The sequence below is a fragment of the Corythoichthys intestinalis genome, chromosome 11 (genome assembly GCF_030265065.1).
Source record: "Corythoichthys intestinalis isolate RoL2023-P3 chromosome 11, ASM3026506v1, whole genome shotgun sequence".
Taxonomy (NCBI): Eukaryota; Metazoa; Chordata; class Actinopteri; order Syngnathiformes; family Syngnathidae; genus Corythoichthys; species Corythoichthys intestinalis.
This window is the reverse complement of record NC_080405.1, coordinates 9,428,597-9,438,250: the sequence shown is the minus strand read 5'-3', so window position 1 is coordinate 9,438,250 and position 9,654 is coordinate 9,428,597. Positions and strand designations below refer to the sequence as shown.

The 9,654-nt window shown below is 39.9% G+C and overlaps 1 protein-coding gene across 9 annotated transcripts in view; it reads left to right on the top strand.

The window, feature by feature from the left end:
• Window positions 1–380: 380 nt before the first annotated feature.
• ndst1a (N-deacetylase/N-sulfotransferase (heparan glucosaminyl) 1a) overlaps window positions 381–9,654 on the top strand; it is a 143,343-nt gene continuing 134,069 nt past the window's right edge. For 8 of the 9 annotated variants that reach the window (XM_057850241.1, XM_057850247.1, XM_057850249.1 and 5 more), the window contains exon 1: window positions 381–554. The gene's annotated coding sequence lies outside the window, so the exon portion shown is untranslated. Of the gene's footprint in view, window positions 555–938; window positions 958–9,654 lie in introns of those variants that run through there. The other variant, XM_057850250.1, reaches the window with a different exon arrangement.

The window sequence follows — 9,654 nt, the reverse complement described above, 5'->3', positions numbered from 1 at the left end:
CCAATGAGTTCAAATGTCAAATGCACATTATCCTTAATTTGTCAATTTTAATGGCGCGAAAGTGAGTAAAACAATAATCTTCTATGTTTCTGTAAAAGAGCCTTTAAAAAACTATCAAAAAGTGGGCTAATCCCAGTAATACTGCATGCTTATTTTCGTGTAGTGGAGATAGATATACACACACACAGATACAGTTCATCTCGGCCACTCTAATCTCACGAACACAGAAGTGCACAGATTCATTTTAAACCCTGTTAGGAAAATGAACATGCGCATCGTTTCTTTTGCAGACTTGTGCAGCAGGCATGTGTGTGCAACTGGGACGAAAACAAATCTCCACAGCAGTGCCCTCTATGGACAGTTATGGAGCACTGCGGGTGCACAGAGCTGCAGAAAGAGAGGGGGCATTCTCAGATTTCCCGACTTCTCCCAGCCGCTCCGCTGCTTCCACATCACCGCGGCGAGCCGAGACGACACGCTCCTAGCTCGCCTCAATTCCGCCGCCATTATAGAAAACGACCAACGTTTGCCGGTTGATGTAGCGCTAAAATGAGGTGAGTACATCGACGCCGAGTCGCTTCGTCGCGGCGTTTTCGCACATGTTCGCCCCGCTGCCCGCTCGCCCTCCCTTCAAGCTAGGCTAGTAGTAGTGTTGTTGGCGCAGGCGGCGAACGAGGCCAGCCTTCGGCCTCTCCGGGCTCCCGGGGCTGGAAAACAGCGAGCCCCGGTGGGCGAGCGACTCCCCTCGTCTATTGATGCTACTCCATTTGGCGACTGAGCGCGGGGGCAATCCGTATTGTCGAAGTTTGTGCTCGGATTAAAGCCGCGATGCGCTCGCATGGTGGGATTTAGTCCTTCTTTATCTCGTAATGTAGCCGATCCGCCACCAACGATAACTTATTTTTCCAACTTTGTAGCGTCTGCTGCGGTTTACTACACGGCCGCGAGACCATTGCGGTAAGTTAGCTTAATCGGGGGTCGCAATTGACCTACAAATGTCACCGTGTAATATGTGTTTTGCTACCAAGGATTTAAAATGCCAAATCAGTTTGCGTGCAAATTATATTATAAAGGTCGACACGGCTCTCTGACAAAGGTGGATGAGCATGATGAACGGCTGGTTTTATTTCATTTACCCAAACGACAATGGGGGAGTTCATTAGTAGCTTCGATGACAGAGCTGATGTATCAGACTATTTTGAAGGTACCTGTAGGAATTGTCTCATAGCCTTTACATAATTACTCAGATTGGCGCACAGTTGCATAGCACAATTCTTGAATTAGCACGCTGAGAATTGCACGCATGCCTTAATGTATTCCTACCATGTGTCTTGGATTTAGTGAGTTGAGCAATGCACGGTGATTGTAATGTGTTTTTCTACTGTGTAGACACTTTTCGTCTGCTTCGTTGTCAGAAGTGGGGTGAGGTTAGAGCACATGCCTGCCTCTTTTATGTATATATGTATATATTAGGGCTGCTGCGATCGAATATTTTAGCAATAGACTATTCGACTGAAAATTCTATCGATTAATCGAGTAATCGGATAAAACATTTTTTAGGTAAAGAGCAATTATAAATACACATGAGAAAACAAGACATTTAATCTAATATTGAAATATTTTCAGTCAATCAGTGTCTTTATTTTCGATCTACATTGTTGAAAACAGCCAACAATTGTATCTCAGATTGTATCTCTGCTTTCACTCAAACTTCTACAGCTTAAAGAAAAAATCTTATTTCTTACCTAAAAATGTAATTACGCTTGATAACACACATCACTTAAAAGTTAGGTGTTTTTCCCATGTGTTTCAATTGATTTCCATTCGTGTCAAGCTATTTGTAAGTTCTAGTTAAGTTTTAAGTTAGTCTAAACTCCTGAGACAAAGTCCTGAACGATTTTGAGTTTTTGCAGTGTTCAAAATAAATGTATGATACCTACCTGCTGTATTAAAGCGCATGAGGGACCAGTGCAACTTGGTGTTTTATCCAGCAACGACTGCTGAGCTAAAATTGACAGTTAGCTTTGTTTTTATTCTACACCCTCATCACTTTACAGCGCTATGTTTTTACAGATTAAATAAAGCCGGAATGTAAGACACGTTAGCCAGACATGGACAATAGTCATAATTAATTAAAAAAAAAAAAAAAAGCTAGCCCTCTGCAGGGGTAACGTTACGTGAGCAAGGGATGGTAACGTTAACATTTTTTATTTGCACTGAGAAGTCTACTGCTTTAAGATGGCGGCTGTTTACGAACGCCACCGAGTCTGTCATTTTGAGTTTAGTCATATAGATATGATATTAATGAGACACATCAGAGGCTACCTGTTACCACCGTGGCATCATGTGGGCGTAGTTTTTAGCAACGTCTGCATAGTTTGTAGCGGCTGTCGGCTGCAGTAAGGCATTGTTGCTTCTCTACGCACGTGACGTCAGCGCGTTGTCCCGCATTAAAAGTCCGGGCAAAACGTGATGCTTAGACCTGGCAAATTTAAACGATTCCCCGAGGTAAATACAATTACTCGGAACGGTTTTTAAACTTGAGTTACTCGAATTGCCCGAGTATTCGTTTCAGCGCTTGTATATATGTGTGTTTGTATGTATATATAGGGCTGTTCGATTTTGCCTAACAAGAAAATCGATTACGATTTCTTGGCAAAATAAAAATAATGACAAATAAAGTACAGTATTCGGAATGTCTTCTGTTTAAATAGGTTTTCTTTATGAGAACTGAAAGTGCCACTGAATATAACTCTGTTAATACACAAAGAACAATCCCTTGGGATTAAGAGCATTTTATTGATACAACAGACTCCAGTTATCTTCTTAATGAAAGCGATAGTGAAAGAAGAAATTGCATATACCATTTGAAACAGAATCAAACATGAGAAAAATAATAGCCAGTCTGTAAACCAAATAGTCTGTCAGCAAGTCAGTCTGCCAACCAGCTAGCCAGCTAGCCGGCCAGCCAGCCAGCCAGCCAGCCAGCCAGCCAATCCAGTCAGCCAGGTGAAGTTGGTAGGCAGCCAGTCTCAGAGTGATGTGCTGTCACATTACTCTCTGGTCTTACCTTCATAAATGAATGATTAGTGCTAAACTGTCACTCAATAATAACAATATGCAACGTGGCAATCACCTTGTCTAAACAAACAAAAATATGCACCCCAGTAAAGGTAACAAACAGAATGATCCCTTTGGTTTATGAGCACCTCATCTTTATAAAATATGTCAGTTCAAACACATTAATGGGCCAACAAACAACGTGCATATAGATTTGATTTTCAAATGTAGACATATGCATTTTACTAAGTATGTAATAGTAGAGAACCGTTTCTGTACGTGGTAGTCGGTTCAGAACGGACGTGTACCTTGTTACCAACTACGCAAAATGCATTTTAGTTCTCTTTTTAGTTTATTGCAGTTTAAGTTTAGTGCAGGTGGAGAAAAAAAAAGAAAAGGTGACGCTTACCATTGAAATGAAGATGTGAATGATAGCAAAATATAAGCATGGTGTGTGCATCCATGAACTGGGTCGTAGAATGCCGATCTCGGCCGGCGGTCCCCCTCCGTTCGCCAGTCTTTATAAGTTAAGGTGACAGTTCTTATTGTGGTAACATCGCCTAAGAAATCGCCAGCTGCGTCAGGTTTCAAATAATTTATTCCATCAACTCGCCGAGTGTCCAGTGCTGTTGACGCCAGGATCGAAACAGAAAGTAAAATAGCGCTCTCCTGCTCAGCGTCAGCCCCGCGGTGCGTTCAAGTACAGCAAAAAAAGTCCGCCACATTAGAAGCCGATTCGTTACATTATTACAGGCACTGTTCTGTATTATTGTTATTATTGCTATTATTGCTATTTGCAATAGTAACAGCAGTATTTATTAAGGATGTTGTGAGGGTTTTGGGGCTGTGGAACGAATTATTGGAATTATAATGTATTCTTATGGGAAAATCCTGCTCGATATACGACCATTTCGACTTACAAACAAGCTCCTGGAACGAATTAACATCGTATGTAGAGGTACCACTGTATTACACATGGAACGCCATAGCAGAAGCTATGAGGGGAAACGTTTTCATTTGCCTAGATGCTTAAATTATTAAGTGTGATTTTATTTTTCTTAAAAAACACATTTTATTTCTTCTGTGTTTCTGTGCAGTATTAATATTGTTGTCTTTTACTTAAAAGAGGCATGGTCTATTATTTTTAGTTGTGATTTTCTAAAAAGTATTTTTAAATTTAAGAGTAAACATTTATTGCGTTTAAATGGGTGTACATGGCCTATTAATATATACTGTATTCTCAAAGTGTTATTGTAATTTTTTTTTTTTTTAATTGGGGAGGGGGTGCAATAATATCGCATATCACAATACTTTATGAAATAAATTATCGCACACCAAAAATTTTTATCGCGACAGGCCTATAGATTATATTTACTCCGTCTTCTCTACTATAATGAGGACCAACACGGTAGGACAGTCCAGAAACGTCAACGGCGCGATAACGTGGCCACCGCAAGAAAGCAGCCGACGCGGGCGTTAGAGTCAATCAGCCAATGCACACCAGTCGCAGTACGAGCGCGTAGATGCGCCCCAGAAGCGGCTCAATGCGACGCATGCGAAAACAACGGTAGAGTTTATTATTTGACGCCAGACGCGGCCCTCCTGCGTGAATAGTACTAGCCAGGATCGGGCCGGAAGTCACTCGAGTAATAATACGGTGGATCCGGTCGATTTTCAAACAAATATGCAATCGTAACCCACTTTTTGAGTCCATCAGATCTCTTGAGTGGTAGATCGGGGCACAGTTGACTTGTCTTTGTTGATTTACGGCTGTCTTCACTGCTATAATAACCAACACGGCCCTGTGTTCAATACAAAGCCCTCCTACCACAACAAAACAAGTAGGAACTAATATTCACATAGGAACTGAAGTTATACAACATAACATATACTATATAAATGAATACTACATCACATTTGTAAAATATAAACACATAATAAAATAAATAATGGCCCATTTAAATATATTGAAATGAGCTAAAACACCTGTAATTAAATAATAAGAATAATACACACATCTTGCTTACACATTTAAATTTATTAATTTCTGTGTGGCGCTTTAACTTGAGAAAATCCACCAATAAAGCTTTTGAAAACCGTTCATAAGAAGAAAAAAAAATATTTCATTGAGGCATTTCATTTGTAAAATGCATGTTAAAATCTTTGTCATTGGGATTGCTTTTCTCTTTAAGCACAGGACTTCTTCTTTCTTCTTTCTTTCTGAACGAAAGCTGACCAATACGCGGGGTCTGAAAGGCAAATTGTTGTTGGATTATCTTTAAATACCTGCTACTTTTTGAGCAGAATTCTAGCTTTGTATAGGCTAATGTCCCTATTGTTGAAAACACAAAAGTGTGTAATAAACAACTAGCTTATTTATATTTTGCATGTTGTTTTTTTACTGTACCGAAAATGAACGGAACCGTGACCTCAAAACCGAGGTACGTACCGAACCGAGATTTTTGTGTACCGTTACACCCCTACATTTTACCAAAATATTTTATTGTATTAAAACATAAACAATATGGCATACTTTTAGTTACTGTAATCTAGAAGCAGCAATCTTGACAGGAAAACAAGACCGCGGTACAGACACACACACATACAGTATACTCTCTCGCATACAGTCATGGACAAAATTATTGGCACCCCTGGAATTTTTCCAAAAGAATACAGCATTTCTCTCAGAAATTAATGCAATTACAAATGTTTTCAGTATGAATGTGTGTATTTCTTGGATGTGCATTGGAAAAACACAAAAAGCTTAAGAGAAAAGCCAAAATGTACACATTTTTACACAGAATGCAAAAAAAGGGCTGGACAAAATTGTTGGCACCCTTAACTCAATATTTGGTTGCGCATCCTTTAGAATAAATAACAGAAAGCACTCGCTTCCTATAACCACCAAGTTTCGTGCACGTCTCAGATGGAATTTTGGACCACTCCTCTATTGCGAACTGTTCCAGCGTGCCTTCTTGCAACAGAAATTTTTGAGATCTCTTCATAGTGTTCAGTATGATTTAGACCTGACTCATCGATGGCCAACTCAGAATTCTCCAACGCTTTGTCTCCAACCATTTCTTGGTGCTATTTGAGGTATTTTTTGGGTCATTGTCCTGTTGGATCACCCATGACCTCTGACGCAGACCCAGTTTTCTGACACTACATCCTACATTGCGGCCCAAAACATTTTGAGAGTCTCCATATTTCATGACTCCTTACACACTGTCAAGGCACCCAGTGCCATCATTGGACCTCCACCATGTTTGACTATAGGCACTGTGTTCTTTTCTTTGAAGGCCTCATTCTTTTTTCAGGCCCTGGGTGCCTTGACAGTGTGCAAGAAGTCATGAAATATGGATACTATCAAAATGTTTTTGGCTGGTCATAGGTGTTCCAACAGGACATTGACCCAAAACATACCTCAAATATCACCAAGAAATGGTTGGAGATCAGTGCCCAAATATCATAATGCCATGTGTAAGTACATCATGAGATAATACTTATGGTACTCATAGCATTATGAAATTTGTGTCCAAAGCTGGCTGGGCAAAAGTTGTTGTTCATGTTGTTTAAGACGGCGCGCTCTCGTGGATCTGGAAATACGTCAGCTTAGATTAACCAAAGTGGTGCGATTTTTAAATCGAATGTAAATTGATTAATCGGACAGTCTTAATCTAAATACAGTAGGGCTGCAGCTGTTGATTATTTTAGTAGTCGATTAATCAATGAATTAGTTCGAGTAATCGGTTAAGGAACATGAAAAAATACCTGAACTCGGCCTCAAACAGTATAAAAAAAAATAAATGAGGATCTATGTACAACAAAAGAACAATTGGCTAACTTGCATAGCAAAAGTCTCCTATCTTAGATGCAATTTTTTTTAACAATGCTCTTAACAAATGGTTCAGACTCATATTCCCACAAAAAACGGCTCAAAATGCCTATAAGCTAAATTACGAATGCATTTAAAAAAAAAACATTAGCTCAGACAAAAACTTAGCTCATGTTGGTCTTAACAGGGAGCAAATGGATTCACCCTTGTGAAATGAGGAAGACCAGAGGGCAGTGTATTCACCCAAATCAATAAAACTAAATGCAAACACTTTCAAAATAAATCATTAAAATGGCACTTTAATTAAACGAATATTGGAAGCAGCAAAATTTAATTTGAATCTTTTTTTTTTTTCCTAAACAATTACTCGAGTTAATCGATTAATCGTTGCAGCACTAAAATACAGGAACACGAGCTACTTGTAATCAATTATATCAACATTTGAATTCCCATAAGAGGTATAAAGGGGCCGTCCAGACCTGCCTAAAATCTTTTGCCCCTGGGTCTGCATGCATGCACCTATATAAGCAGGATTGCTGAGGAGCAATGAGTCACACTCAGGATGTGTTGCCAAATAGTATTAAGGACTACCCCTGCATTTCCTCCCATGCATTTTTCCAGCTTTTGCATTTTTTATGGATAATTTAATATGAATTTCAGATTTTTAACAGTCAAAACTATAGTGGTCTAAATGTTGTACTGGTGCCAAATATTTATGTGGTTGTTCCAATGTTCCTTCTGACTGCTCCCGCTGGTTGCCAAACTTGCTGTGATCAAGCACGTCGGCTTCATGATAGCTTCCACAATCATTTGACTGTGTTTATTTGTGTTTTATTTAGATATACCTGTGAAAAGCTGTGGCTCCTTAGTCACACAAAGCTTACGTCTTGTAAAGCACGCCAGGCGTGACAGTATCTGATCAAATAGTGACAGTCTAACAGACAGTATATCTAAGAATATGCTGCTTGTTGTCAATTGTAGCTTTGATTTGTTGTTTATAGTTTGCGAGAAAAATGAATGAATTAAATGGCTCTGCAGTCATTGTCCCATCTTGTATATTAAACTGCAGTGCCTAAAACTGCCTCTGTATTTTTCCATGTCATCGTTCGTTGTTGCCACGCTGTGTGCTTAGGGAGGACCTCATTGGGAAAAAAAAAAAAAGTGTGGGGGGGAAGCTAGGCATTTTTCCAATATTCATATTGGAATACCCCTTTAACTCACTCCACTGAGTATAAACAGTGCTTTGTATCTCACTGTAGCCTCTTTTACAAAGAGAACCGTCAAAATTGACATGGAAAATCCAGGATTTGTGACTTTACATAAAACTGGCGCAACAGAACATTGTGACTGAACACACATTCATACAGCAACAGTTCAAACACCATATACAGGGATTGCAAAATACCGTCACAAGCAGATGTTGTCCCACCTCTGTTGCAACTCTGACACTAACTCAGATGGTTGAACTTAGAGGTTGAACTTTGTGCCCGTATCCTGCTGGTACAGAATTTACAACAACAAAAAAAAAACAACAACAAAAAAAAAAACAGTAAATGTAAACATTTACAGGCAGCGCTCTGTAACAAGGCTTTTCTCTCCCTATACATTGGTACCTCTACTTACAAATGTCTCTGTATACATAATTTTCAGGTTAAGACACGCTCCAACGGGACAATATTGCCTGTTGTTACAAAATAAATTTCAGGATACGGAAGGCAAAAATACAGTATGCACTGTACTGCACTGCAGTGGCATGCGCTGTTGCATAAACTGATGTCATTTACCATGCTGGACTGTTTACTGAAACGTCTTATGTTTTGAGCTTGGGCTACACGATCACGATTGGTGTTTGTGTAAATACATATCAAGCATAATAACACGTATCAGTATTAGCAAATGATTTGTTAGCGTTTGTAATCCGCAGGAAAACCTGGACAGCAGCATTTGAGTTGGTACAAGCCTCCATCAGATTATTGGCAGGCAATGAGGGTATGCACATGTGCGAATGGCTGGACAAGCTAGAGATGCGGCTGAATGCTACAGTATTCAGGCAGGTCAGATTACTGAACGATTAGCCACGACTGCCTATCCCAGGGAAATGATTTTCCACTGTCATAATTCCCAAGACTGAATTACGCAGGCTGGCGAGTCGGAGATACTTAATACTGCATGCCTTAGGATTGCACAGTGCAACTGTTTGAGTGGTTTACCATTGTTTGACTTGCGATCTCATTGGAATTGTATTGTTTTGAAGCAAGGGGAACGTGACTTTATGAAAAATGAGCCAACAGTGACGAAAGGTTGATAGTAACTCTGGAGGTTACCCTTTACTCTATGACATAAATGTGTCATCAGAAACAGGAAACTCCACTCACTATTCCATTGTGATACACAAAATATGCGTGGGAGAGGCCTCTGGTGGAATTGAGTTGATTAGACGCTTTGACCGATGGAGACGGGAAGAATATAGACTTTAGGAGACGTTAGCTGCTGGTGATAGTGCAGCGTTTCCAAGGTGCATACCCCCCGAGGCTGGAATCTGATACATTCCAGGGGTTCTGTATCTAGATGAATAACTGTGACAAGGGTGTCGTATTTCATCAGCTGGCACATGATTGGAATGTAAATGCTGAGAAAAGTAAAATTTAGTCTATGTCAAAAGTTGTGGCGCGCGCAGCCAGTGATTGGAGCAAGAGAGAGAGAGCGAGAGAGAATTCACTGCTCCAATTACTGATGCCCCTGTTGGGTTGCTGTATCAA